This window comes from Athene noctua, chromosome 7, assembly GCF_965140245.1.
Source record: "Athene noctua chromosome 7, bAthNoc1.hap1.1, whole genome shotgun sequence".
Lineage (NCBI taxonomy): Eukaryota > Metazoa > Chordata > Aves > Strigiformes > Strigidae > Athene > Athene noctua.
This window is the reverse complement of record NC_134043.1, coordinates 2,154,590-2,163,775: the sequence shown is the minus strand read 5'-3', so window position 1 is coordinate 2,163,775 and position 9,186 is coordinate 2,154,590.

The following is a 9,186-nucleotide window of genomic DNA, read 5'->3' as shown; positions in this document are numbered from 1 at the left end:
CGTTACTCAGCATTTTCGCCTGAGGAAACTCCACATTCCCCTCACGTTCTTATTTCTTAAATTCCCCCCCCCCCCCCCGCTTCCCCTCCAAGATCATTTTCTCTGGCCCAACCTGCCGCAGCGTTTAAAACTTGAAGGATTTTCAGGTAACGATGCACCGATTTCTCCGTCCCAACCCGCCGCAGCGCTTAAAACCTCAGGGATTTTTTTTCAGGTAACGATGCACAGACGTGTGATAAGAGACAAAACACGGGGTGTTTGCCCTCATGTGTCTTCTCCCTGCCTAAAATACTCCTTTATTTAACACAAACACCGTGGTGTTTCCCTTCTGTTACCAGAAGTTAATCCCCAGCACCACCCATGTTTCAACCTTAAAAGCCTTTACTGTTGTACAAAACAATTCTAAAGCCGTGTTAAACTTCAAACTGCAACAGGGGAGGTTCAGACTGGACATTATAAAAAAAAAAAAAATTCCCAGAAAATAGTGGAATAGGCTGCCCAGGGAGGTGCTGAAGTCGCCATCCCTGGATGTGTTTAAGGGTCGTTTAGCTGAGATACTGGGGGATGTGGGGTAGGGGAGAACCTTGTAGAGTCGAGCTGATGATCCCAAGGGTCTCTTCCAACCTGAATGATTCTGTGTTTTGTTTTCCAGTGATGCAGGTGGTGGATGTGAATTTTCAGCGCTGGGATTTGTAACTTAAAGCATTTCCTAGGAGCCACAGGTAGTTAGTGCAGCTGTAGGGCACGGCTTTGTTTTAGATATCAGTGGGCACGGTTAGGAAAAACCTCCACCGGCAGCTCTCTGAAAAAGTAAACTGAACTTTGGGAGAGAGAAACTGGTGGAAAATCTACTCTTATAACTTGGAAAGGTATCTCTGAAGCTCAGGAGTGTGAAGGCTTCGTTTATCACCACACCGATCGAGTTCCTTTTTGTTTGAAAGCTTGGCTGGGTGGCAGCTGGGCCAGCCGTGGAGTTGTGCTCTGTTCCCACCTCCGTGGGATGGAGAAGCCTCCATCTTGAGATGGAGACGCATCTTGTGGGATGGGACGCCTCACTTGGGACAGAGAAGCCTTTCAGTCCTGAAAGTCTCTAAGTCCTCTGGGCATGCTGGTGCTCCTCAGAACCATCAGTGTGCCACAGCAGAACTTTCTGTCACCGATAGTGCACGTTACAGGTTTTGCTCCTCATTCCATACTGTCCTTTCACCTGCATCACACCCTTGTGTTTTCCTGTCCACTGGCTCTGGTTTTCCCCTCTTCCTCTGCAGCCCGGCACACCGACTCGCTCAGTTGCACTTTCCTTACTCACTGCCTGGTACGCTGCCTTCATCTTTCCACATGCTGTCAGCCTCCTTTCGTCCTGCAGTTTCTTTGCTTCTTTCCTAGCAGCTTTAATTCTGACAGTGGCTTCTTGCTTTTCTTTTCCCTGCTGCAATATTGGCCCCTAGCCAAAGCAGCAAGGCTGGTAGTGATCTCTGAGTTTCTGTGCAAGGCTGTCACGCTTTTTGTTGCAGTGAAGGGGAATATATGGTCCTTAACAGTTGAAGAAAATAAAAGATCCTGATAATAAACCAACATGTTACAACTTTAATGGGATAAAATTAAATCACACACCGCACTGGTAACGGATCTGTAGTCATCCAGGTTTAAAATAACTAGATATTATTAGATAGATATTAAAATAACTAGGTATTATTGTCCATGGTGTTCACGCTTTACACCTTCTTCAGCATTATTAGTATCAGCTACCTGATATGGCAGGAAAAACACAGGTAGCCCAGACACCTTCTGGCTACTCTGAAACATTCATTTGCTAAAATGCAGGCAGTCTGTGCAAAAAAAAAAAAAAAAAAGTGTCTTAATTTGCAGGCTGTTTACCCTTCATGGTTTTCGTGCGCTGTTTTACAATTATATTGCTAATTTTTAACCTCAAACATGCCAAGCAGCATGGCTTTGGAAAAGTAGTGATGTTTTATGATATGTAAGGGCAATGCACCAACATCCTTCCGTCCTGTTGAACTGCTGGATTTTCCAAGCTTGGTGAATTCCTCGCAGGATGAGCAGGGACGTCTGCCAGCCGAGCGCCGAGGCTGTGGAGAACCCGATGGAGAAGGCAAAAGAGAGATCAGGGTGTACAGTGGGAACTGTCCATCCCCGTGTCGGAGCTGGGGTGGCCACTGGCCACGGGCTGGCCAGCAAACCAAACAGCTCCTCCAGTGTGATAGCTCTTTGCACAAGTTCAGCGTTCAGCTTGCCACGGAATTAATGATTCATTAGGTGACAGTTCTCCCCCTTTCTGCCGCGCCCCAGCTGACAGTTTCAGGCGTGCACGATTCATTTCTGTTCTCAGATCTCCTGGTCTAAACACGGAGCCTGAAACCCGTGGGCTCGCTCCAGGGGCAGGCAGGCTGCACAACTACCTGAGAGGGTAGCAAAAAAGACAATTAAACCGTTTGATTCTTTAAATAGAAAAACATCAAGGCTTTTCCCACCACCATGTAGGTTTGGAGGGGTTTTTTGTTTTGTTAGACCTCGTGACTTATTGAAGAAACTTTTAAAAATCTGCAGCCAGCAGGAAGCAACTTTTAAAACAATCTGCAGCCAGCACCCCTTGGTCCTGCCCTGTGACACCCTCGACTGCCAACAGCTTGCCTGTGCCCAACAACTGCAACAACAGTAGTGCTGTTTTTCCAGGATGAATGAATATATGGTGTATTTTACAACTAGGAAGCTGTTGTTTCCATCTGTAGCATCCCTCTCTTTGTTAAATCAGTGGCAGCCAGGTTTAATCTGTTGTACTGCTGCTTTTTTCCATGCTTACACTAAGGCTGGGCTGCCCGTGGCTGGTGGAAGCTTTCTAAGCAGCACTCAAATCAGCGTGGTTTTATCGTGATAATTTCCACCCGGAAATTCAAAAAACCCACCTTTTTCAGGCCGTGTACATTTTGTTCCAAGCAACCGTAAGGCAGCCAGGGGGGCACCCGGGTGTTCCTGTACTGCAGAAGCGGTGGGATTTCACCAGGGAGGGGAAAATACTACCCGGAAGAAACCCAAATGCGGAGAAGACAGACAAGATATGCGGCTTACAAATTTTAACTGCTAGGATCATATGAAAACACACGAAAGAACACATTTTTGCTCAGCTGTATTTATTTGAAAGACCTTGTGCTTCTTATTAACAGCTTAGATGAAAACTCACATGCTTCTAACTGATTTCGAATGCTTGGACAAGGTAATTCGATTAAACAGTATTTTAAAAGCCCTGCCCACGCATTAGATACGTAAAAGCCAACGTTCAGGTCTAAGGTGCAGGTTACCTGGTCTGTCGGCGAGGGCAGGCTCCTGACAAACGCCGAGGACGGCACCGCACGCTGCAGGCCCGCAGCGATGCCAGGCAGGCCTGGGCCCGGCCCACGGCCACCTCTGCTCTGGCAGCAGCTGGCCCAGAGCCCGGGAGCGGGGCACGGCACAGGGATCCCTCACGGGCCCAGCCCCGCGCTGCCCTACCGCGCGTGCCAGGGCAGAACTCCAGGGACTGGGACGACCACAGCACCTCTGTCAGGTTCCTGTTACTCTGTGGAAGAGGTAGCGTGGGACTCTCTGCTAGGGGTAGCATCTTTCAGTGGTTTCTTGTTTTCGAGATACTATAAACAGTATTTCATTTTCTTTTAATTATTCAATCCTTAATACCTCCCATCAGTCCGATCCTCGTTTCTGTCTAGGAACCAATTTTAAATGAAGATGAGATCATACCGCGGACCAGATCCAAAGACCATTAACGTTCATGCGAATCCTTCAACTGAGCAGTTGGCTGAAAGTATTTTACTTCTCGATGGAATAGTGAGATACTGTATGTATTTATGTACTTCTGAGCTGCAGCTATTTAAGAGTAGATGGATTTAAAAATAAACATCATTCATTTCACAGACCAGATGCATCTCCTTCTTCAGAATCTCATTAATTTTTACTAAAAATGCTAACACGTGAAGCTGCTGCCAAAAGCTATCCGCAAACAATAAAAATACCACAACGCTCTGAACGGTTTTCTAAGTGACTCTTCTGAGCCTTTTTTTTTCCAATCTGGAGTGCAGAATACAAAGAGACTTAAAAGACTTTTAAACGGTTTGTAGTTTTTTTCATTTATTGTAGAAAAGTTATTGTAATGCAGTTCATTTTTGTACATCTAAATTCCATAAAACAAGTCCATAGAAATGAGGATACTATCAGCATGCAGTCTGCATTTTCTTTTTAAATGATTCTGATCACAAAAATAACAACACTTTTTTTTTTTTTTCCTTTGAAAGCCACTAAAAGCAGAGGGAGAGCAAAGCATGCAACACTGTACACATTTGCATAGTATATTTTACCCAGCATGCCTTGTAGAATGCTACACATACAGTATCTATAGAAGTAGAAACAGAAAGGGGCAAATCAGCAGAAAACACAAATTTGGGGGATTTTTTTTTTTTTTTTTTTAGTAAAAGCAGTAATGTCTTTACCAGCGTGACTCTGAACTGGCTTCCAGTGAGGCTGGGGGTAACACTGCCAGGCTATCACTGGGAACCAGTTTGGGTGAGAAACAGAGTTTTTCAGGGATCTGAGAAGCCCAAGGTCCATAGTTTGCAGTTTGAATGACCCGTTTTCATCTTCTTTCTTCTCCCCTCTATTTCTCACGCATATGTAACATTTGCATTTTGCTTGATTCTCTTCCTATGCTGTTCTTGTACAACCTCTCCCCGACTTTCTCTGCACAGAAAAGAACCGGGTGGGTTTCAAACATAAATACACCTTGGGCCTAATTAGCCCACGTTCCTTAAGCTGACTTCCCTTCACGCTGTAAATTCCCAGCAGCATCGGTGGAAGTTTGGGGTGTCACGTCCTTCTCTCCCCACCTCCCCGTCCCCACACACGACAGCAAGGAGCTCCGTACCCCCAAGAACTTACTAACCAGGAGTATTTCATTCCCGACCTTGGGCTACTGGTGTTTTCACGATGTAGTCATCAGTCGTATGCCAAAATGTATATACTGGCCAAAATTAGAAGTTATTAATGTAATTTCAGCTTTGAGGAGGAAATTAGCAGAAATGAACGCAGCGGACTTTCTCATTTTGAAAGGTTCTTTTTGTTTTCATTAATTAATATGGAAGGAATAGAAGTTAGTGAAAAAAACCAATCACATATGCAAAATGCAAAGCTTAGAAATAAACTGAAGTATCAGCAAGTTAAACTGATCAAAAAGGCAATAAATCCACTGATGCGGGATCAAAAAATCTACCCTTTGTTTGTTTTCAAAAATACAATGCCAAATGCCATCGTGGAATTACTGTAAATTTGTGCTATTACAAATGTGCTTCTTCTTCCTTACTCTGTTTTTACATCATTGGCAAAATATATTATTCTGTACTGTACAATATATTTTCTCACTATAGTGATTTTCTACTGCTTATACAGAGTAGAAGGAATATCAAAGGGGGTTGTGGCGTTAAATTTAATTACATTTTATTTTTCAGGACGTATTGATAAGGCATATGATAATCAGTGTGTGACGTTTCTGGTCAGACCTCACGGCTACTGCCTTTTGGAGAAGGCAGGAATAAACGCTGTGCCCAGGAGCAGGTGTCTGTAGGATCTAGTCCAGGTAGTAACTCACTGCCAAGAAACGTGAGGGGAAAAGGGGAGTCTACTGAGCAGCACTGTGACCAAGGCGAAGCTGCTCCCAGTGTCACCACCTTCAGAGGAATCACGGAATGACACGCTCTCACGAGCTGTTTAAAGTGATTTCTACCTTCTCCTCAGATTCTCTACGAGGATTCAATTGTACAATATTTCTCTTGACCTCTTAAATGGATTCCACAAAGAATGAAAGAGATCTTAACACAAATTTCAATACTAAGTAGCATTTTCAGCTCTTTCTCCAAATTAATTCCTTGCACATATTTTACAACATTATTAAAACGTCCCTTTCTTTTTAAAGACGTGCCTTTATTTTTCTATATAAAATAAATCAGATTTGAATAACAATCTAACAAAGGTTATCCAAACAATGACTCTTCAAATAACACCTCTTTTGGCATCATTTTAAAGATAGTGGGAACTTAATTCCCCCAGAGTTAAAACTGGCTACGTTACAGTATCTTGCAGTCATGTTACTCTCTGTCGAACTACTATTTGAAGGAACGAGGAGTAACTGCAATGAAACACGATAGCAGAACCCCAACTATCCAAACTTGGATTAATACCAACCGGGGTGTATATACCAACCAATTTTAAAATACACATTTTTAGGAGTGAAAACAGATTTGTATAAATGGCATTTTACAAAATACGCATTTGATTTTTTTTTTCTTTTGTGGTCTGCGATTAGTTTTGCTTAAAAAAAAAAATTAAGACCTTGGCATCAAGGACAGGCTTCAGAAGCACAGAACTTGGAAAACAAAATCTAGCAGAGGACACATTTAATATGTTCTTGAAGAAAAAAATGACTAATGAAAGCCCTAACTCACCCAAATCAGTGACAGGATTAGCAATATTATTTGGAGAATGGTAATGTCAGTAAAGGTAGGAGATCTTGGGATGTTTCAGAGAAGTCTACGGTACTAAGACTGAAGTGAATTCAGGAGATTTGCAGTCAAACTGAACTTGAAGTTATGGGCCTACGCGCATCCAGAGGAACTACCACCATCTTGTTACTCCTACAGCTACCTTGCCTCCTTTTTGTAATTTTCACTCTCTTAAGTACATAGAAAACTTTGTTTTAAAAGCAAGGAACACAAAGAAACCCCCTGACGTCAACTTCAGAAGCAGCTTTCAAACCTGAAGAAAAACCCCACAAAGCATTTTTCTATTTGGGGCAAACCTGTCCCAGCGCCGCCTCCGATCCCCCGCGCGCTTACGGCACCGGGGCCCGTCCCAGCTCAGTCGGAAGGACACAGCCGGGGGAGCAGCGAGGGACACTGCGAGTAGCAAGAGGTGACGGCGCTGCCTTTGGAAGCTGCTCTTGCTCATCAAGTACAAAACGGGGGGGCACCTGATTTCTGTGGCAAGATGGTTTTTCAGGGTAAAATTGAGGTGTCGGGCCGTACTGCACTATCCATTCTCAAGCAGAGGAACTGATTTTCACCAGGCTGACTTACTTAGAAAATGATCATCTAATTTGGCCCATTGTTTATGAGCTAAAATTTCATGAGCAGCTAAAAAAAATTGGCTGTGGAACAGCTTTAGTTGCATTCCTTTAAACATAATTTCAGAATGTAACTCTGAAAACATCATCAGTTGTGAGTTGCACATCCCATGGGATAAATGTTCATCTGTGGAACTGGTACATCTGTTAAATACAACTTGCCAAAGTATTTGAGATCGAAATGTAACAATTTTCTTTAAAGTGGCTTGAAGATTTTTAAAATACTTTGTTAATTCACTCACAAACATATGAATGCACTGACATATATTGTCTTTAGATATTGAGATCGTTCTTATCACCTTTATTGGCTGAATTGTCATTAATCCATAAGCGTCCTCATGAAAAACTCAGATAACAGCAAAAAAACCCACTTTAAAAAAAAAAAATCAATGTTTTATAAACATTTCTAAAATCCTCTGAATAAGCCAGAGCTTAGGAACAAAACTCTGATCTTTAATAATATTTTAATAATAGGAAGAAATGGTGTGAGGACTGGGAAATTCATCTTACTCGTATTCATTCAGGAATACATGAACTTCACAATTTTATATAACGCCATTGCATAATAAATCACAATACAGCTGGCTAGCAGTGCTGAAGTTCTAATACAAATACTATGAGATAACGTGTCCCGATTGACAATGCAGATTACTGTGTTTCCTAAAAATAATTTACTCTTTAAAATAAAGACTTCCCATAGCTTGTATCTAGAATAAATTAATCATCTATTAGCACATTCGGTATATCTGTACTTAAAGATAGATCTATCTTCAAAGAATAAAAAACCAGCAAGCAAGGAGATCTGCTGGATCACTTATAACTGGTTCCTTACATTAAAATGGAATGGGCAGTGAGAGTGGAGAGGGTAAACTAATTATGCAGGAAAGTAAACTTAAACCCACATAATAAAGGAACTCAGTGGGTTCTTTCAAGACAATACAGGACTTCCCTCACAAGCTTGTTTTTATTCGAACAAAGAAAGTAGTTTTGGCACTTCAGATGCGGCAGGTGATGGAATTTGTGCACGTGTGGTGTGTAGATCTTTCCGTTTACTAGCATGACATGGAAGACTTCAAAACAAGGCTCCAAAAGGCTCTAGAAATAAATGGCATTTTTGTCTAGGAAATGATAAAGCAGTAACCTTGTTTACTAGAAAATATATGTAGGTGCTTCGCAGCTACCTGCCATTAAGATGCAAATATCTTCAAGCAGTTAAATGATCTGATCCCTAATGCTACTACAGAATAAAGATAAACAGCTGTCTAATCTAGGTTTATACATCTCAGTGCATCCTTTGCAATTAATACTTTAATGCACACAAACAAGAAACTTATTAAAGCTTATAGAAAAAACGTTTTGCCTAACGCCTTCTTTCTCATGCAGGTATGTGTGCTGTACACGTAACAAAGGTTTGTAAAAATTCCTGGAGAATGCTCCACTGTGCTATAGCAGAAAATACGAGAGAAGGCAGCCGAAGCCACCCTTTCCAGACCAGATCCTGCCGTGCTCGCTCAGCCTAAATGCTCTTTTGGAATCTGCAGGCATTCAGCCTGAGAAAAGTCAAACAGGATCAGGCCTGTCATATCATTAACTCTGTTACTCCAATGGATGCTGATACTTTGCTTTTTTTCTTGGTAACTGGCCCATCCGAATCATCTAGTGGTGTCGAAGGCTGCCTTTTAGGCAGTGAAGCTGTTTACAAAATTAATCATGCATTCGCAATCTTTTAATGCTGCGAGAGACGTACATCATTTTTGGTTGCACCAGATATGAGATGAATTACTTTTCTTGTTGTTAACATCAAGAAGATAACCAGACTCAACGGTGGTGGAAAATACCAGTGATCTTTGCTAACTGGTCCAGAAAGAAGAAGAAACCATAATATTCAGGAAATTCATTTAGTGCTACATGCTTTTAACGCCTACTTTTAGCAGGCTCAGGGAAGAAAATAAGCAAATATAAAAGTTAACGAACCTAATTTTTGAAAAAATAGTTTTGACATGAAC